This window comes from Lissotriton helveticus, chromosome 1_1 (assembly GCF_964261635.1).
Source record: "Lissotriton helveticus chromosome 1_1, aLisHel1.1, whole genome shotgun sequence".
NCBI classification, from domain to species: Eukaryota; Metazoa; Chordata; class Amphibia; order Caudata; family Salamandridae; genus Lissotriton; species Lissotriton helveticus.
The window spans coordinates 1,088,303,517-1,088,325,957 of NC_136057.1; positions in this window are offsets into that span (position 1 = coordinate 1,088,303,517).

The window sequence follows — 22,441 nt, forward strand, 5'->3', positions numbered from 1 at the left end:
GGTCACCTATTTGGTAGATCTTGGAACTCCCAGGAGCCCCCATAGGGTGCTTCATGTCAACAGACTGAAACCATATGTTGACAGGGCAGACATGGGCTTGCTCATGGCTACTGATGAAGGACAGGCGGAAGAGACTGACCCTCTCCCAGACCTGCTCTCTCAGAACCCTGATGATGGATCAGTTGATGGAGTAGCCTTTGCAGGCAGCCTCACTGATCAGCAGCAAACTGATTGCAGACAAGTTCTATAACAGTTCAGGCATATGTTTTCACTGACTCCAAGTCAGATTACCTGGTGCACTCATGAAGTGGAAACTGGGGACAGTCAGCCTGTTAAAAGTAAGATTTACAGGCAACCTGATCATGCAAGGGACTGTATCAGGACAGAAGTCCAGAAAATGTTGGATCTGGGAGTGATTGAAACTTCAGATAATCCTTGGGCTAGTCCCGTAGTCCTAGTACCCAAACCTCACACCCAGGGTGGTACGAGAGAGATGAGGTTTTGTGTAGACTACAGAGGTCTCAATGCAGTCACTAGGACTGATGTCCATGCAATTCCTAGAGCGTATGAACTCATAGATATGTTGGCATCTGCCAAATTTCTGAGCACATTTGATCTAACAGCTGACTACTGGCAGATCAGGCTAGCTGATGATGCAAAGCAAAAAATAGCATTGTTAACCCCCAGTGGACATTAACAGTTTGTGGTAATGCCTTTTGGTCTGAAGAATGCACCTGCCACATTTCAAAGGTTGGTGAATAAAGTCTTAACAGGCCTGGAAGCCTATAGTGCAGCTTATCTAGATGATATTGCTGTCTTTAGCTCCACCTGGGAAAATCACCTGATCCACCTGAAAAATGTTTTGGAGGACCTGCAGAAGGCAGGCCTAACTATCAAGGCTACTAAGTGCCAGATAGGGCAGAGTCAGGTTGTATACATGGGCCACCTTGTAGGTGGAGGCCAGGTTACCATTACAGAGCAAAATCCAGACCATAATGGACTGGGTTGCTCTAACCACCCAGACTCAGGTCGGAACTTTCTTGGGCCTGACGGGGTACTGTAGAAGATTTGTCAAGGGGTATGGTTCCATAGTGACACCCCTGAATGACTTAACCTCTAAAAAATGCCTAAGAATGTTCAGTGGACAGTCAGCTGTAAAAAGGCATTTGATGACCTGAAGCAGGACATGTGAACTGCACCAATTCTGCAAAGTCCTAACTATTCCAAAGAATTCATTGTCCGAACAAATGCATCTGAGTTGGAGGTAGGGGCTGTGCTGTCACAATTAAATGATGAAGGTCAGGACCAGCCAGTAGCTTTTATTAGCAGAAGGCTGACCCCTAGAGAGAAACGTTGGTCAGCTATTGAGAGGGAGGCCTTTGCTGTGGTTTGGGCTCTGAAAAAGAGGAGGACATACTTGTTTGGCATTCACTTCACAGTTCAGACAGACCATAAGCTCCTCTTGTGGCTAAAATAGATGAAGGGTGAAAACCCCAAACTTCTCAGGTGGTCCATTTCCCTACAGGGGATGGACTATACAGTGGAACATAGACCTGGGAGTAACCATGCCAATGCAGATGTACTCTCCAGATATTTCCACTTAGAACATGAAGACTCAACTGGTCAAGGTGTAGGGGGTTGTGCAGGAGAGTAGGATCTGCTTCCTATGGTTACCCCTACTTTTTGCTGAGTTTCACTGGTTTATCAACTTTAGTCTGGCCGTGGCCCTGCTAATCAGGACCACAGCCTAGATGTTCTCTCTCTAAATTGATTGCATGTACATTAGGTACGCACCAGATTAGTTACTGGGTTGCCCTTGTGAGTCCCTAGTATATGATACCTTAGGTACCGAGGGCATAGGTACCCCAGAGGCCTACCAGGGGCTGAAGCATGTATTATGCCACCCCTGGGAAGTCTTCCAAAATGGCACCACAGGTCTGCACTTGCAGCCTGTGTAAGGCGGTGTAAGCACCCCTTGCAGGGATATAGTATACCTATATCCACCATTTAAAACAGACACATATTAACCTATAAGTCACTCCTATGGCAGTCCTTGACAATCCTGAAGGAAGAGTGCTTGGTTTTGTGTAAGAGGGTACCCTAGCATGAGCTGAGCCCCTCTGCAGCTTTCGGAATCCCTTCCTTATAGCTGTTCTGTGATATGGCCATACCATATACTCTTAAGTGCATTATAATCCTCGTGGTTAATGCTAACTTTGGTTTGGCTTTATCAAAACATGTCGTGTTTGGTGTCAAACACTTTGGAATACTACTCCCCCCCACCAGTTCTGGCGGCGGGGGTAGCATTCCACCCTTCTAGAGGGGGAAGACATGCACACACTTACTTACCCGATATACGTTTAAAAGAGCCTCAGCATCACAAAATAGGTGCTGCTGCCACAGACACGAGTCTGACCTCCTGCTGCTGGATAAAAGTCCGGCAGGGAAGTCCTGGACAATAGTTTTTCTGTCCAGGGAGGTGCCAGCACCTCCCCAGACAGACTTTAGTGTATTGGGGCAGGGTGGATTGCATTCAGTGAATGCTTTTCAGACACTGCCTGGGGCTCACAAGGTGCTCCATGCATTTCCTAGTTCAAACCGGTTGCTGGGGCACTCAGCCCCAGCTCTGGCACAAAACTGGACAAAGGGGAAGGGGTCTAACCACCCTCTCCCCAGGTCCTCCCAGAGGTGGGACCCTAGAGTTAGTCCAACCCCTAAATTTAGTATAAGTAGAGGAACCCAGTCACTAGGACTTCAGATTACCTTGGAAGAAACTCTGAAGACGAAACCTTGGACCTTCAACATTTGATATAGACTGGAAGACAGAAGAAATCTCCCTTGCGGTCAAGGAGTGACTCCCCTGTTCAAACAGGTAGCAAAGAAGCGTCTTGCCGGTCTGCATTTTCGAGGCTCTCGCCGGATCCTGAAGAATCTGCGACATAGGACATGGACTTCCAAACATCTCCGAGGCTGACACGAGTCACCAGCAAAGCTGAGACCTGTAGCTATCACGAGAGACGTGGGACCAGAACTCCTGGACATCCTGCAAGTTTGCAAGTGCACCTACTTTCCGAAGTTTCCCAAAGTTGTGCATTGGGCTATTTGTTGCCCTTGCCCCAAGCACCTCTTGCACCGAAGCTGAGAGGCCTACACTCCACGAGTGTTCCGTGGGCCCACTTTCTTTACCGCACTTGAGGCTCCTTCGTGATCTCTAGTCTGTTGGCTAGTGGGTCCCCATGAAGGACAATTCTTTGTTTCTTGGGCTTTCCTGGTTGCTCCAGATGTGCCCTGACTCCCCTTTAAATGGTGAGTCCTTCAGACCTTGCTGGTCTGCACCGAAGCCAATCTTGTCATCTTGCATGGGTTGCTATTGCCAGGGCTTGTTGCATCCAATCCTGATACCGATGCTGCAGCACTCGACATCCGATGTGGAACAGCCCGAATCCAGCTCCTGGTTGTCAGTGACGCCTCCTGGACCTTGTGGTTGAAGCTTCACCTTCTTCACCTTAAAGCACCCGACATTGGCTGGCATCTTCCTGTCACCATCCTGGTCACTGGCTAGTAACCCAGACTCTGTCCCCTCTGCTTTCAGGTTCTTCAGATCTCTGATCCACCCTTGGATCCATATGGACACTTTTCCTCTGGTTGCCTGCAGCACTTCTTCGCAGCTCTCAATTGGAATCGAAGACAAAACCCGACACGAAAAGACACCTATGCACCCGGCTTCCCTGGGTGAGGTAACACGAGTACTTCCGTGCTCCCGTGGGTGTTGACTCTCGAAGTGTCTAGTTCTAGAGGGGTTTCACTCCAGTCTACTCCTAAGTGTCCTAAAACTTTAAAACTGTAACTTGAATTTCGTCCATAGAAGTCAATGGTGATTCGCAGCTGTGTTTAGACACTGCACGCATCCCCATTGGGTCACCTGTGTCCCTACCTTGGGTGGTTCCTGGTTGCCCTAGCAGTTCTACAGGCCCTAGGCCTAACTTCTATCCCTCACGTGGTTCTTATACCACTTTCTTAGTATATGGTTTGTGAGGCCCCAGGACAAAACGTATACTGTGCTATTTACTGTGTGCAATTTAAGTTCTTGTAATGTACTTTTGCCTCTAGCCTCATAAAGGGACTAGAGGGGTGTGTTTTAGAATAAATACATACATTTTATATATATACCTTGTGTGGTGCTCTTTCATTTGATCATTCAAGAGATTATAGACTGGCAAAACAAGCTGCTTTACATTTCTTCAAGACTTCGCCTGAAGGCTGCTCTCCACAGCTACCACTAGGATAACTTTCTGTAAAGGTTGTCTTAAACCTACCATCAATAAGGGTTGTTTGTACTGATGCAAGGTGCCCACTAGAATAGTGGACATCATATGCCAGGCCAACTTCTCACACCCCACGAGTCAGGAAAGCCTGTATGGGTGGCAGAACTTTTATGCTTGGGGCGTCCAGGTTATGGAATTCTCTCCCCAACACGCTACGCTTGATAACTTCTGAACCACAATTTAGAAAAACTGTTAAAACGTGTCTTTTTAGTTGTGACTAATTTTGCTCTAGCCCTGCTCCACGTGTGTCACTTGTTGCTATAACGCCGGGACACCTCCTTCGCTAGGTAGCTGTTCGCGCTTTACAAATAACTGTATTATTATTATTATAATTATTATTATTAGAAAAAGTGCCAAGAAAAAGTAATGCACCAATAGTAAATACAGGTCACATGTGACAGAGACCTAGGTGTACCTTCAGGCTGATTATGACGGAGTATGGGTCAGATTCGCAAAGCAGGTTCATCCTAGTAAAAGATTTTACCTTCTGACTTAGTCCCTGAAATGGAAGTCAACATCCCCAGGTACCTAAGGCAGCTGGATGTATCCAACAAGTCCCCTTGAAGTTGGATAGACATTATGTGAGGTCCTGCTGAAGCTGTTGGTTTTGGTGGGAAAACTGTGAGTAAGAAAAGGTAAATTTCATGCTCACTGAAGTCTTCTTGTCAGCCAGATTTTGGCCTTTGTACTTAATCTCTTTTTTATTGCTTGGATTCCTCCAGTGGGGCAAGGCAGTGGCTCTGAGAAAGACATATCAACTTTGAATTGGCTTACTGTGAGAGCCCACAGAACTAAATGTTCAAGCAGCAAAAAGCTTAGTCTATGGCAAAAATGGTTTTATTTTTCCTAGATTTCAAAATAACTTCTTCGTGAAACCATTAAGGCTCCCAGAACCCTGGGAACAGCTTAAGGGTAAGGACTCACTCCGGTAGGGGCCAGCAGAAGGGTCTAGTCCTCTTCCAGTAACAACTGGCCACTGGTCACACCAGGGAAAAAGCCTCTTGAAGCTTTTGATATTCCTGTAGGAGGTCAGCCAACTCACCCTTGTAGACCACTTCTTCGTCCTAGGTACAAGTTGGAGCAGGTCTAACCCTTCAAGATTTCTTGCAGGTCTCAAACATTAGGTGCAGTCCTTCTTCTGTTCATCCAAAGGTCTGGAGAGTGTTCTTAGCGGCTGATGATGAGATTCAATTTTGTACAGTTGAGTAGCCAGTAGGTGGTGGGGACTCCTGGACACTCCCTAACCAACGAGGAAAAAGTTCTGAGGGGCAATACCGCTCACTTTTGCAGGACATTCTGTTTATTTTGCTCCAAACCGGCTAAGAATAGACTAATATCGGGGGATCCAAGATGACACAGACCTTCTGGGATGGAGACAGGCTTACTACCATGTGTTTTAGGATTCAAAAATGTTTCATCCTCACAGGTCTCTCCTCATACTAAACGGTGAATGGGAAGGCCTCACCTCTGCTCCTTTCAAGTTAAAGAAGGGCTTTTTTGGCCCCATAGGACCTCAGCCCCCAGGGCCAAGTATATTTTTGTAAGGGAACAGGGCCATGCAGACTTCCCTTCCCAAGCCTTCAAAGGCACTGGGTACCCAATCCCCCTGGACCGGCTTACAAGCTATGTTCCAGGGGGCCCACCCCAAGGACATAGCGGTTTCCCTACCCATACATGCACGGGCACAGAGACCTATGTTTGCTCTCGCTATGTGGGAGCATTTTCAAAACTCTCGCCAAGCGGGAGCTATCACATAATCACATAGTCTGCTCAGAGTGGCCAGGGGCTTTGAAAATACTTCAGTCCATTGGGAGCAGACTTTTGATCTGTTTTCCTACGTGCACTAAAGCAGCAATAGTGCACCCACCTTTAAGTGTGAGGGCCCCAGGGGATTGGGTCCACTGGGCTGATAATGGCTCTGGAGGAGGGCTGCATGGCCCCCCTTCCCTTTATTTAAAGGAGTGGCCCAGAGTATGGGCCACAATAAGGCTCAGGGTGAGGGGCCACACAGCCCCCCTTTAAAATATATATGACTTGTGGAGGGGTGCCAAGTGGCACCTCTCCTATTTAAAATATATAATGCCTTGGGGGTTGGGGTCCAAGGGGCCTACTGAAGCTTGGGGAGGTGGGCTACCTTATTCCCCTCCCCGTAACACTATATATATCCCTGAGGAATGAGGGCCTCGGGGCCACATTAGGTTCATAAAGGGGGGCCACATGTCCCCCCTGCCACTATAAAAAAGGCCCTTTGGAATGTTGTCTCCAGGGGCCGGCCCTATAGCCAACCCACTGCTGTGGATGGCCACAGCCTGTGTGTAGAGTGGGGTTGGCTGCCTTTAGGGGGATCGGATGCATACGGGGTGGCCGCAGGGCTTGGCGTGGCCTGTGGCCAGCCCCCCACAATGCACGACCAAAGACACTTCGCAGGTTGGGGTTGGCTGCATGAGGGAGGTTGGCCACAGGGCCTTCAGATATGCGCAGCAGGGGGTTGGGTTTATATATGGAAAATAAATATTACTTAAAGTAAAACCAATCCTAGCAATTCACTGAAAAAAAACAAAGGTTACAGTAACACTGCTATTTACCCCACTTAGCATATCACTCATTACATTTTCCATGACATCATTGACAATATTACTGCAACATTTGCAGTGAAATTATGGATGACAAAAGTGTGTATGGGGGGAGCGCGACTTATAGTTACTTGAAATACCTATAACTATAACTCGTGAATTTCTGTGGTTTGTGGAGTTTAAAGCATTACATTGTTACTGAACTGAATTGGTTGTCAGTAGGTAGTTATAGTTGGGTCCTAATTTCCATAGGAAAAGTGGGATTTTTTTGCCAATAACTTTAGCGCTGTTTGACGAATCTTCGCCACTGTTTCAAAATTACTTTGCTGTTCACTTCAGCTGCTGTCTTGAAAGTTTCAGGGTGATCCATTAACTGGGGGCTGTGAACAAGGGGGGTGCTTAAAAGCGCAGATGTTAATAATCATAGGACTTTTAGACACAACTATAACCTGAGCTCCTGAACGGAATGACACCAAATTTGGCAGGACAGTAGATGTTGGTCCAGGGAAGTGCCTGTTTCTAATTTGGTGTAAATCCGCTCAGTCGTTTTTAAGATATTATAAAAAAATACCACGCTTTGTTTGTAGTTGGCCCCCAGGTGGGGGCAGGTCCTGGGTGCAGTAGAAAAAAAGAAGGGGCCCACCTTCCTACGGCTTATAAAGCCCCTGGAGCAACATCTTCCTGGGGCTTATTCATTAAAAAATGGGGGGGCCTCTTGGGCCCCACCCAGTCCCGAGGACTCCCACCTCCCCAAGAATGAGCCCCGAGGACTCCCACATCCCCAAGAATGTATGTTTCAACAATGTGGGGGGGTTGTGAAGACCCTCCCACAGCCCTAGGGGCTGCAACATCGCCAGGGCTTTAATTGAAATGAATATGAGGGGGCCATATGGACCCCCAGCAGCCCCGGGGACTGCCACCTCCCTGGGGCTTTTGTTAAATTGGATGGGGGCCTCTTGCCCCACCACAGTCCGTGGCACCACCACTTCCTCTGGGCAAAATCAAAGAAAGAAAGCCATAGATGGTCCTGGAGACCACCACTCATGAAGGCCAGCTCCTATACTGTCTTGTGGTGACCAACCCCAGGACATTGCAGTTTGTTATGGCTTGGCAAGAGCATTACTGCTCCCGCCAAGCCATAGGAAATGCTGCTCTGATTTCAGGCAAGCGAAAGCATTAAAAATGCTCTTGCTTAAAATGGAGCAGAATTGCTTTTGGACAGAGAGTGCTGCATGTTCAGTAACTCCCTCTGTCCTAAAGCAGGATGTGCAAAGACAGTAGGAACAACGGGGGCCTTCAGACTCCCCCCTGTGGTTCCCAAAAAAACATCTGGGTGCCCTTTGTGGGGACAGGCCACCCAGACTAGAGGCCAAGCCCCGGGGATGGCATCCCTGGGGCCAAAATCAGCCTAGGAGGGTTGTAATGCATTCCCTACTCCCCATTACTAAAATGCCTCGGCTCTGGGGTGGGGTATTCGGGACTGAAATCGGCTCTGGAAAGGTGACCTACGCAGCCCCGTTCCAGCAAAAACGTAACATAAAAAAGAAAACACCTGTAACTCACCAATGGCCCTGACCCCTTTATCCCCCACTTTGCAAATGCACCTTCTGGTGTGCTGCTGGTTGGGGGATTAAGTCCCCTTGGCTCCAGAGTGTCCTTGGGGACCACCACACCCACCTGCCACCTCCATCAAGTCCCACACTGTGGGATTGATGAGCAGTCATTGGAGGCTATGCCCCCTTTCTCCACCACTCTTCAAATGTGCCTCATGACATGCTGTTGGTTGGAGGATGAAGTCCCCTTGGATCCTGAGGGTCCTTGGGGGCAACAAGCCCTCCTTTTACCACCAGTAAGTCTCACACAGCTGCATTGCTGGGAGGTCTTTGGAGGCCATGCCCCCTTTCTCGACCACCCTGCAAACTCACCTCCTTGCATGCTGCTGGTTGGTGGATGAAGTCCCTATTGCTCCAGAGCATCCTTGGGGGCCAACAAGCCCTCCTGTTACTTCCCATAAGTCTCACACTGCGGAATTATTGAGAGGTCATCAGAGGCTGTGCCCACTTTCTCTGTCACTGTGCAAACACGCCTCCTGACGCACTACTGGTTGGGAGATGGAGTCCCCATGGCTGCTGAGGGTCCTTGAGGCCACTAACCCTCCTGTTACTTCCAGTAAGTCCCACGCAGTGTGATTGCTGAGAGGTCTTGAGAGGCCACACCTCCTTTCTCCACCACTGTGCAAACATGCCTCCTGGCACACTACTGGTTGGGAGATGAAGTCCCCTTAGCTGCTGAGGGTCCTTGAGGCCACTTGACCCTCCTGTGACCTCCAGTAAGTGTAACATATCAGAATTGCTAAAAGGTCTTCGGAGGCCATGCCCCTTCTTCCACCACTCTGCAAGCACACCTCCTAGCTCTCTACTGGTAGGAGGATGAAGTCCTCTTGGATGCTGAGTGTTCCTGGGGGCCAATAAGCTCTCCTGTTACCTCCAGAAAGTCTTACACAGTGGGATTCATGAGAGCTGGTCGGAGGTCTCATCCCCTTTCTCCATCGTTATAGTTAGGAAATATCATTTAAAAAACACTTAGAAATTCACTGAAAAAACAAAGGTTACAGGGATGTTATAGTTAGGAATTAGCATTGAAAAAACCTTAGAAATTCACAAAAAACCCAAAGATTACAGGGATATTATAGTTAGGCTCAGGTTTCACTCATACAAAACAAGTGAAATTCAGCAGTTAAGGTTAGTTGAGCTAACTATAATTCACGCCCCACAATGCACTGCTTATGACTGCATATTGCATCACTCATGATATGGTCAGTGGCATCACTGACGACATCTCAAATGACATCACTGATGATGTCACTGATGACATCATCTACAGATTCACTAATATACCCACTCACACCCCATATAACCTTTCTTACACCCACTCGCACTCCCTCACAACCATTCACAAGCCCATTCAAAGACCCATACCAGTACAGATTCATAAACCTACACACATATTTACTCACTTACCCATGCAGCCAATCATACACCCACTCACTCACTAATACCGCCACTGAGATATCCACTGATACACCCATACAGCAACTCACACACTGTCAGTCAACTATAGAGATACACACATACTGACTCACTCACCCATAGTTACACACACACACACTCACTTACTCATAGAAATACTAACACATACTCACTCACCTATCCAGTCACTGACACAAGTACACACTCACCCATACAGCCACTCTCACAGTCCCTCACTCACCCATACAGTCACTCATATACCCCATAACTCACCTATAATGCCTTTCACATACCCAGTTACTCACCCAAATACCAGTAACACATCCACTCATTCACCCACACAGTCATACACACACTCACCCACCCATACAGCCCCTCAAACATGCACTACTAACCCATACAGCTACCAACTCACCCACTCATGTATCCATACAGGCAGCCACACCCCCCTCACTTACCCACACAGACACTCAGACACCCATACAGGTACTCAGACAACCAAAAACTTAACCGTACAGTCACTCACATGCCTACTCGCACACCCATACAGCCACTCAGACACCAACTGACAGACAGATACAGACATTCAAACAACCAGTCACTCACCCATATATTCATTGAGACATCTAATTCCTCAGTTATACAGTCAGTCACACACCCACTTAATCATCCTTACAGGCACTCATACACCCACTGATTCAACAATACACTTTCATGTATACATATTCAACACCCATAAACATTTTTAAAACACTCTCAGTCACTAGATGATGTCATCAGTGAATTCATTAGTTATGTCATTGGAGATGTCATCAGCAAAGTCATTAGTGATGTAACTGACCATGTCATGAGTGATGTAATATGTGAGGTCATTAGCAGTGCATTGCGGGGGTGCGAGTTATAGTTAATGCAGATAATTATACCTGCTGAATTTCACTGGTTTTGTATGAGTGACACCTGAGTCTAACTATAATGTCCCTGTAACCGTTGGCTTTTTCAGTGAATATATATATATATTCCCATGGACCACTGCCTACCCTTAAAAAAGGGAGAAAAAAAACTTTTCATGAATGCAGCTTGTTTTCCTTTAAGTAAAACGGGATGCATTACAAGAAAATTTAGTGCTTTATTTAAAAATCAATCACAGGCATGGTGGTCCACCATCCCTGTTATCGTAGCCATTCCCAATGGGTCGCAAATTGTGACCTGCCTCATAAATATTGATGCAGCAGATCCATTTGCGACCTATCGGGAATAGCAAAGTGTCTGTAACACTGTTGTACATAGCTGTTAGCGATTTAGAATCAGAAACTTGTAGACTGACTTTTTTGTACATTTGGCCCTTACACTTGTAAGTTACGCTCTGCCTCCTTTATCAGGGGTAGAGATGTGTAACTCCATACGTTTTATTAACTTTATTATAGGGTTTGGTGAAGAGCCAAAAGTAGGAAAGTTACTCAAAGGTATACAAGTACACATGTAACTTACCTTTGTGTATAGCCCCTTTAGTGTTGTGTTGATGTGAAATAACCTTCATACAGATTTATTTTTAGCTACACCACTCATTTGTAAATGCCCTGTGCACTGCAGCTATCATAGCATGTTTGAAAGAAACTGGTGTGCATTTAGGGGGAACATTTGCAAAGGCCACAAATGCTTTCATGTATGTCTGCCAGGGATTGACAAGAGGTATCATGAAAGCAATAAATGGGTTTAGTACTGGGCATTTCCCTATAATGAGTAGAAATTTACTCCAGCAAAAGGCTAGAGAGACTCCCTTTCTGGGTCAGAAGGGGAACAGATCACCTTCAAATATGGAGAAGATATAGGAGAAGCATTGCTTCCACTGTTTCCCCTAAAATAAAAAAAGGAAAAGAAATAAAATTGTGCGTTTACACATTTAGTACCATTCCCCAGTGCTTAAGTCTACTCTATATAGAATTCTGTATTGGAAAAATGGGAATCCAGGGAATATATCGAAAATGTGCATCCAAATGTTGGAAGGGTCCCTTGTTTAGGCACGCCTTTGGTTCTTGGTAAAAGACTCCTAAGTTAATTTATCAAGTTCAAAAAAAGTTCAAAAGAATTCAAAAAAATTGTTAGTTCAATCCATTTTATTCTGTGTCAGAATTATATTTTATTCCATTTTCAAATTGTGCATCGTTCTTATATATGTAGAATCTGTACACAATTGCTCCAATCCATTTCGGGCAGAATGCACTTCTTCCGGGAGCTTATCTGTAAATAAAGGATATAGCGTCTTAACATTTCATATATGAATTCATCTGCTCATGTCAACATAAGTTTAGTACAATGATCAGTGCTACACCATGTGACTCGGTGTGTATATGTGCCCGTTTATGCCGCGTGGAGCGTGAAGTAAATCGAAGGGTTACACTCACGTGTCTTCAAGATAGAAAAAAGCCTCTAACAGCTGTAAACGAAATGAAAAAATTACCGAGTGCAGGTTCCAAAGGGACGTAAAACGTCTCACATTTGGTGGTCTAACTATACACTTACTTGCAGTAACGACACCAGGTCCTTACGCATCTTTCATTCTTCGTACAAGTATATTGATACGCGTTTGTGGTTTCCGTGTCAGTAAAAGACATAGACCCACTTGATTTTTAAGGTATAGGTATCGAGATAGGACTAGAGAAAGTAGAAAAGAAAGCGCGGCCATATTCAAGTGGCAAAGAGTTATATACTCGGGCTTATGAGAATAAAAGACGCTTAGGTCAAAAAAATAAAATTGTAAATAATGTCGTGTTCGGTTGCAAGGTCAAATGGTGTATATGATATAAATGTGGAATGCATCTACAATCAGTGAATGATATAAACAGCAACAAAGTGAACATTGCATCAAAGTGCCCAAAAGGGTTTCAGAGTCAATACGTGATTATAGGTAACAGGTAAATTCCAGACGATCATTCAATCCAAAGGGTTTCATGGAATTTAATTTAAATATCCAATAGTTCTCTCTTTGGAGTAAAAGTTTGTTGTTGTCTCTGCCTTCTTGTTTTATCACAATCTCCAACACTAAAAACTTCAGTTGTGATATCTGGTGTTTGAATTCATTAAAGTGGCATGCAATAGATGATTTCTCGTTTTTAGTCCTTATGTTGGATTTGTGCTCGTTAATGCGAGTCTTTATTTTTCTCTCAGTGTTCCCAACATAAGTTTTTCCACATGGGCATTTAACCAAGTAAATGACGTTCATAGAATCACATGTGGCATTGGTTCTTAATTTGATGTCGAATCCCTTCATGGGATGAGTTATTATGTTTCCCTTGATTATATTATTGCAATTACTGCAATTCATGCAGGCTTGGGTGCCCTTATATGTTTCAGGATTCAATGTAACTTTATTGAGTAGTTCTCCCAAATTCTTATTCCTAGTATATGCAAAGATTGGGGGTGATTTAAACAGTGTTTTGAAGTCAGGTTCCGTGCTCAGGATTGGCCAATGTTTTAGAATGATTTTTTTGGAAGCCGGGCTCATTGTTGAATATTTTGACACCATGACCATTCTGTGGTCTTGTTTTTTATCTGTATGTTTCAATAAGTCCGTTCTAGTCTTTGGTGCTGCCCGTTCCTTGGCTTCTTCCACGATCTGTCTTGGGTAACCCCTCCTTTCAAATCTCTGTCCCATTTCCTCAGTTCTGATGATCGCCTTGGTTTCGTTTGATGTAATTCTTTTCACTCTGAACATTTGTGAGAACGGTAAGTGTTTTTTTAAGGACACCTGGTGAAAGCTTGAATAGTGTAACGCATTATTTCTGGACGTATCTTTTCTGAAGAGATCTGTTTCTATGCCGGTGTTAGTTAAGGTGATCTCCACGTCTAAGAAGGTTATTTTCTCGTTTTGTATATCCCAAGCTAATTGAATTCTATCATCAATGGTATTTAGTGATACACGTGCTTCCTGAAGTTTTTCTTTATTGTTGTTCCATAGTATAAAGATATCATCGATGTATCTTACTAGGAGTTTTGTATTGTTCTTCCAGATCGGGTTAGGGTATATGTGTGTCTCTTCGTATTGTTTCATGTAGATGTTAGCGTATATGGGCGCCGCACAGTTCCCCATTGACGTGCCAGACAGTTGGAGGTACCACTCATTTTGATATTCAAAATAGCTCTGGTATAAGGTGAAGAATAATAGTTCCATTAGGAATTTTTGCATGGCGGGTTCTATTTCAGTGTTGACAATAGCCATTTCCATCACTTATATTCCTCCAGCGTGCGGTATAGAGGTATATAATGATTTTACATCACACGTGCACATGATTAAATTGTCATTTTCGTTGATTTCAATAGCTTGCAGACGTAGCAGGAAGTCTGTAGTATCCTTAATGTAGCTCTTCATGGCTTTTTTCGTCGGTTGTAAATATTTATCAATGAACTTTCCTACCGGCTCATGCAGGCTTCCCCTAGTTGACACGATAGGCCGCAAGGGCGGATCCTCTAATGACTTATGTATTTTTGGAACCATGTACAGTGATGGACTTTTAGGATATGGCTGTAGTAGATATTTGTATGTTTTCACATTGATAGTACCGTCATCCACGGCTTTATCCAATATATTTTTTAGGATTTCTTTGAAGGTGTTACTAGGGTTGCTTTCCAGTTTCATATATGTGTTTTTATCAGTGATGTGTTCCTTTACCTTTCGCTCATACATTTCCATGTTGAGGATCACCAAAGCTCCTCCTTTGTCAGCTTTTATGCATTTGATGTTTTTGTTATTGCCAATCTTTTTTAAGGTATTCATATCCTTCTGAGTGATGTTTTTTTTAAACTTTTTGTGGTAGTTTAGTTTGGTCAGGTCCTACTTCACTAAATTTTCAAAGAGGTCTAAGCATTTGTGGCTCGTTGAAGCTTGATAGGTACTGCTTGATTGTAGGCCCAGTAGTTGATCTACGGGTTGTTGGTCCTGGGTTGATAGTACGTTTTCAAAGAAATGTCTCAATTTGAGTTTGCGCATGAATTTAAAAGTGCTGACTTCCAGTTCCAGTTTTTGAATATTTGTAGTGGGTACAAATGACATACCTCTCTCAAGCAATTTGATCTCACTAGGGCTGAGGGTAACGTCAGAGATCTTTATGACTAAGTGTTTTTCTTCCTGTCTTTTTTCGGGAGAGTCGTGCTCCGTGTGTTCGGGTGTTCCTTTTCTTTTTCTTTTACTCCGCCGGGGTCTCCTCTTCCGTCCTGGCCTTGTATTAAAAAAGAACTTGTAGTTAACTGTGGAGCGTTGGCATCCTCTGGTTGTCGATGGATAGTTGATCCTGGTACGTTACTTTGTGTACTTTTTTGTGGTCTGGTAGACGTATTACTTCCAGTGGATGAGGTATCCGTATGTTGTGTATACGGTCTATTTCGTCGTCTCTGGGCGTAAACTTCAGCCCACGTATAGACCTCCCCGAGTTTATAGTCCAGGGTGTCCCGTTGATATTTTCTGACTTTCCTTTCGTTAATCTCTCTTGAGTGTTTTTCTAGTTGGGTTTTTATGTCCTCCAATATGCTTGACCATTCTTCTGAAGATGTCACACGCCACCTTGTGAGCACCCAAGCCTAAAAACCTTTGAACAAACGTTCATTACAAATATACGAACAGCAGAATTAACAATCACAGGCAGTGCACCTCCACATCTTATATTCAGTAATCCAGGGAATATGCCACCCAATATTTCCTTTAGTGCATCTGGTAACCTGTGCCTAGTGCCCTATTAGAAGTCAGGCAGAAGTAAATTAAAACCATGCTTTCATGCGTTGGTTTTGCTTTGCCTGATTATTAGTCATAGATTTTTCCACATCCAGGTACTTATTTACAAGCTCTTGTGCTGCCGGTGCATCACTTTTAATATGGGACAAAGTGACATACCAGCTGTGCAGTTGGCTTATAAATACGTCACCTGGTTTCTCTGGGTTTGGAAGAACAGGACTACATTTTTTTAGGCAATAACACTAGCTGAAAAAAATCACATGAGACTTTGGGTGCAGCAGCCATGTCTTATTCTAACCTTTTTTCAAAAAGGTGGAAGCATACAATGCTAACCCCTCCTAGGAAAATGTTTACCCTTCCTTTCCCTACACCCCCCTAACTCCCTTTCCATTTCTCTACCCTACACATAGCCTGCATCATACATTTACTACCTGTAGGAAAGTACGATCTGCTATTATGGTTACCCCCACTTTTTGCTTGATGTAATGTTGTTTATGACTAGTCTGACTGGGGCTCTGCTGATCAGGACCCCAGTCTCTCTGCTTTCTCCCCTAAATTGTTATGGTAAGGACTTAGACACATCCCAGATTGGATACTGGGGTACCCTTATCAGTCCCTAGTACATGGTACTAAGATACTAAGGACATAGATACCCCAGAGGTCCCCCATAGGCTAAAGTATGTATTATGCCACCTATAAGAAACCATTGAAACTATCTCTACAGGCCTGCCATTGCAGCCTGTGTAAGCTGGTGCTAGCACCACTTATGAAAGATATAGGTTTTCCTATATCTAAGGTCACTGCACTTAAAACCTATAAGACACCCCTACAGCAGGCCTTTCAATCCTGAAGGCAGGGTGCTTGGTTCTAAGTGTGAGGGTGCCCCTGCATGAGCAGGACACACCTACAGCCTTCAGAATCCATTCTCCCGGGCTGTAAGTGAGACAGCCATATAACATATCGAGGGGCACCTCGTCATTATGCGATGACCATCTCGAAACTGGCTGCAACGAACCCTGTTGTTTTTGGTATCAAACATGTTGGAATCATATCCCCACACTGTATAGAATGTGGGAAGTATGATTACAAGCACTGCAAAGGCCCTCCATTAGGTCCTCAGTGCCCCCGGTACCAGTCTTCTAGACCTTGACAGCACAACATGGCTGCTGCCGACCAGAGACACGATTCGGCCCTCCTTCTGCTGAGCCAAGCTCGAGCAGGGGAAGGCAGAACAAGAGGCATCCTTTCACAGACAGGTGTGGCCACAGGATTTAGTGTATTGGGCCAGGGTGGGAGCGCTTGCCAGCGCCACATATTCTGCATGAAGGGCACATTTGGTGCCCTCCATGCATAGTCCAACTCAAACCAGTTCAGGGAGCCGTTGGCTCCCACTCTGGCGTGAAACTCAACAAAGGACAGGAGATTATCCTCCCCCTTGTCCAGCCCTCCTTAGGGAGGAACCCCTGTATCGTCCCAACCCTTTCCTTAGGGTATTTGAGGGCTTACCTGTGGGTGGGTCCTTAGACTCATCGTGGGACACAATACAATTCCGACACCACTTCAACTTCGACTGTCTGGGCACTTTGGACTTCGCACTGGGCATCAAGCTGCAACCGGGAAGACTCCTGCTGCTCCTGATCTCTTCACCCTGCTCATTTGCTGCAAAGTCTGTGCCTGTTCTCCATACAGGAACCCGCCCAGGGCCTGTGGACATCCAAGACACCTGAAGGAATCTCCCTTGAAGTGAAGGAGTCACTTCTCTGCACCTGAAGGCACTGCAACTAAACTGAGCGATCTGCTCATCCTGAACTCTTCCGGGCTCTGGAAGGTTTTACAACACAGGTGGTGGTTCTTCACATCCCTCGAGGCATGCCCTATCCTTTCACCAAGTTTGAGGGCAGTATCCCTCATCAGGGCCACAGCAACCTTACCCCTAAGCACCGCGTTGACTTGTCGTTGCAAAGGCTTGTTGGCTTCCTTCCATCAAGATCTTCAGGCTCCAAGTAGCCCCAACCTCATGCATTTCCAGTGACCAGAATCTTTGGCCACATCGCATTTCTTGCAGTGTTGGACTGCTTCTTTGGTAGCTGCTCGTGGTCCTCTCACGACTCCAGTGCCTCCAGCCTGTGGGTCCTGTCAAAGGTCACATTTGAATTCTCCTGGGCTCCCCTGATTGCTCAGGGCCTGCCTTGACTCCCCTGCTTGTAGTGAGTCTCCTGGACCTAGCTGGTCCCGACATTGTACCTTCTTCTACTCCTTCGTTAGTTGCCGTTGCCAAGGCTTGTCGGTGCTCCCGCCGGACACTGACCCCTCAGCTCTCAACATCCGATGTGGGATAGCTTGTGTACGGCTCCTAATCTTCCACAGTGTTACCTGGTCCACAAAGCTGCAGTTCCAAGGACAGGTCAACACTTCAACAGTAAAGTGAAAAAGGGGGATAGAAAGGTCCCAGTCCCTTACTGGCCGTATTATTGAGTTGAAAATACGTGAAGTATTTGTTCTTGACAGTGGGTGACCCCCATCCCACTGGTAAGTAAGAGTAATCCAAGGTAGGTCAGGACAAATAAGGCTGCCTTTTCTGAATAATCTCCTATACAGGAGACTTTTTATCCGCATATAAATCACTGCAAACCAAAATTTGAATTTGGGAATTATTTCAGCGATTTAACCACAATACTTCTTATTTGTCCTGACCTACCTTGGACAACACTTCAATAGTACACGATATTGGTGGGCATTCGTCTTCCATGCCTCCTGGTCATGTCCATGTGGACTCAGTCCCCTCTGCTTTCAGGGACTTCTCAACATGAAGCCACCTTTAGGTTCCACAAGACCCTTTCACCTTCTCAAGCAGCGGCACTTCCTGAAGTCCTCCATTGGCTTCGACGACGTTTTTTTACTCTACTTCACACTTATGCACCCGACTCCTCTGGGGCAGGAAACCTGGTTCCTAAGGTATTGACGGGTGGGATGGTTCTTTTTTCGTAAAATTGCAACCGCGACTTACACATTGATTTGCATGGCGAAAGTGGTTGTGTTCCTACACTGCACACGACCTCCGTGGGGCTCCTAGATACTCACCTTGGGTGGTTCCTTGGGTCCCCAGCACTTCTACATCCTCTAGCTATTGTCTTGACCAGAGTTGTGGTTCGCATACCACTTTCTTAGTATATGGTTTGGTCTCCCCCTGAGAACCACTGTGTATTCTGTTTTACTTACCTGTTTCTATTGCAAAGTATTGTGTCTATTGTGTATATACCCGGTTAGCAGATATCTAAATGTGTTAGTGAGTGTTTTATAATGAATGCATATTTTTATAAATACACTGTGTGGTTCTTTTCATTTATTCTATACCTATAAGATTGTGTTCTGGTAAAACAAGCTGCTTTACTCTCCATCTGTACTAAGCCTGAAGGCTGCTCTCCATAGCTACCACTTAGAGAGCTTTCTAAAGTTGTCTAAGACCACTAAAATCACCATGCCTGGATCCGGTGTCCACTTACATAAGTGTACATCATATACTGAGCCAGCCTCTCACACTACCTGTTTAGAAAGGTGGTAAATAAATGTGTTAAAGACCCACAGATTGGCAATTCTACGTGGTTTTATGACTGGTAAAAAAGGCCTCACAAGGTATTTCACCATCCTATGGACTTTAATTCGTAATTGCATGGTGCTGGGCAGATTTAACTTAAAGTAATGGTAAATATGCATGCAAATTTACCATGCAGTAAATCCAACCCAGTAGTGTGCACCTCATAATTGGGCCCCATAGTTGAGTAGGAAATTGGTACTCATTCAGGAAGTACTTTTACAGGTATGGAACAGCTACATTTTGTTCTCATGCTGTCTTTTGCTAGGCTTATTATGAAGTATAGGAGAACCACTCTAACGACGAGGCAAAGGCATTTTAAGCCATTTATTTTTGATGTGACACAGCCAAATCTGTTATATCTATTGTAGGCAAATTTCGGTCAATGTCACAGTAAAATTCAGTTACATTTTCTCCTTTCACAGAATTACTGTTTCTGCGTATATTTTTATATAGGTGATAATGTCCATGACTCTTAATTTGTTCTGGTGTACCTCTTTCATGGACATACAAACACATGAATAAGGAGCCGAGACCTAAACACCACTCATATATTGTTCTCTTTTTTTCTAGCCATCAAATACTTTATCTTGTAGCATTCATTTTTGAATCTAGGGGCTCCGAGAAAAGGGAGTCTGTGTTTCTCCAACTCTGCTGAGCACCAGAGATCTTTAGCTTTCCAGAGAGGTAGCTGAGGAAAAAGTCATGCTGAGCTTTGTATTTGGTGCACTCAGACTTGAATTGAGCTCTAGCTTCTATAGCAAACCATTGAAGTGTTAGCAAGATTGGAGAGATATGGTCAAGCTTTTTTTGGGCTGTAACAAGGTGAACTACCATATGTAGAACTGCTCTGAGGTAGGCCAAGTGACCTTTAGCAAGTCTGGAAAAAAGCATGTTTCCGTAGTCAAGTCTTGAAATAAACAGCATATGTGCTATTGATTTTGTCTTGTTCTTGGATGAAATGTCTTATGTCACTGAGAAATCTTAGTTGGATCCTTGCACTCTTGGCTATAGCAGTGATTTTCTCTTAAGGTTAAGCCGACTGTTGAGGATGAAGCCCAGGGACTTGGCATTCTCAATAATGGCCTACTTACAATCCTGGAATTTGATTTCATCCACTTGTGTACAATGTTGTTGGATTTGGATAGAGAGGAAAGGGGTTTGGTTCTTTGCGGTATACGCTGGCGCCTGTTCAAGTGCGCTTCTGGGTATGTGCGATATTCAGTAACCTACGGTGCTACGGGCGAAGGGATAACCCTGAACCCTTCAAACAGGCATAAGTCCTACAAATTTATATTAACAAATGCCTATGCACACGTCGTATTGTAGTTTGCAGAGAACAGTACTGCACAGTCTTAAATTCCATTCCTATGGCAACAAGAAAAATTGAAATCAAAGTCGAGTGTTTCGTCAGGGTATGAACCCAAGACTTCTTCAGGGCTCTTTGGCAAGTGCAGTGAAAAACATCGATCACTCCGCCGGTTGTAATTCCATCCCAGCTGGCAAGGGAAGGAGATCAAATTCCCAAAGATACTCTAAATTAAATCCACGACTCAAGCAAACCATACTCTATGCACAATTCTGACGTTGTGACGTGGTTTGAAAAGGAATAGAGTGCCGAGTTCGGCTCTATCCAGGGAGCACTTTGTTTTTTTTGCCACAAGTCAAATACGGAAATAGCGTACTCTGCTTTGTTACGGAGCCTCGTGGGCATTACGGTCCCTGGATAGAGCCGAACTCCTTTGTTTGGAGACATTGCCATGAATTCCATTTTAGTAGGGTTACATTTGAGATGGCGGGCTGCCATTAACATTTGAATTCTAGCCAGAGCGCTGGATAGAAGTAAATTGGCACTAGGGGATACGATTTTTAGAATAGTCTGAGTATTATCAACATGTAGGTGGTAAAGAATCCCAAATGTACTTAGAAATCTATCTAGGTAGTGTATATTTACGGATTAAATAAGGTTTATGAAAACATCAAGCCTTCACAATTCTGTGTGGGAGGCAGAATTTATTAAACAAAAAAGCAGCTAGATAAGAAGGGAACCAGTTAAGGACTACGCCTTCAATGCCTATGTTGTTCTCTCAAGATTTTGCTCTGGCTGACATGGTTCACTAAGTCAAAAACAGCTGAGAGACCAAAGAGCACAAGTTAAGGGAAGTTGCCACAGTTACAAATGCATAGTGAGTCATCCACAATTAGGAAGGCAGTCTCAGTGCTTTAGTCCTGTTGGAATCCTAATTGAAAGGATTCTAGCAGGTTGATTGCAAGCATGTGAGAACAATCTATACAGACTTCTATTACCTTTCCTACGAAGAGAAGGGTAGTGAGAGGACAACAGTTATTGAAATCATTGGAATCCAGTGAGAGAGGAGAGATGTACTTGTTTTTAAACATTGATAGAAAGATGCCTTGCTCAAGAGAGGATTCTACCATGGTTCACCAGATGAGAAGAAGCTGCCTGGGTAGGTCTTGCTGTGCTGGTAGAGCCAGGAATAGCGTCAAGAAGGTGATTAAATACTTTTTATTCACAGAAGATGTCCAGGAGCTCTGTCTTTGAGATCGGATCAAAATGCAACCAGGACTATTGCACTTGACATCAACCAGAAGGATGGTGGAAGAGATAAGTCAATGGATGTTAATGTTTTTCAATTTTACAAATTCATCACACAAGGAAGTGCAAAGATTTACTAGATATGAGAAATTCATAATGTTGCCCTTACCAGTCCCGGTATTTGACTGATACTGGTGTTACTGACTCTGATTGTGCCCTAACCTCCGCTAACCAGACCCAGGTCCAGTGTAAAAGGTATATGGTAAAAAGGTGTGATTACAATTGGCATTACAACATACCCAGAAGCCCCTAGTATATGGTGTAGCATGGAGGTTTAGATGCCCTTTAGCTTTATTGGAAAATACATGGGCACTGCTGTGTTGCCTACTGTCAGTTAAAAGCAGCCCTGCTTTGTAGGCTTCTTTGCTTTAAAAATGTACTTTTCTGCAAATTAGACTTTGGATTTAAAGGTACTTTCAAAGTCTTATATTGCCTTATTTTTACATATAAGTCACCCCTAAGGTCTCCCATAGGTGTGTGAGGTATAGGGTGCCTTGTAACTATAAGCAGGGGCCAATATATATGTTTTATATGCCATGGTGAGGGAAAACTGTTAATTCCATTTTTCCCAATTGTAGTACAT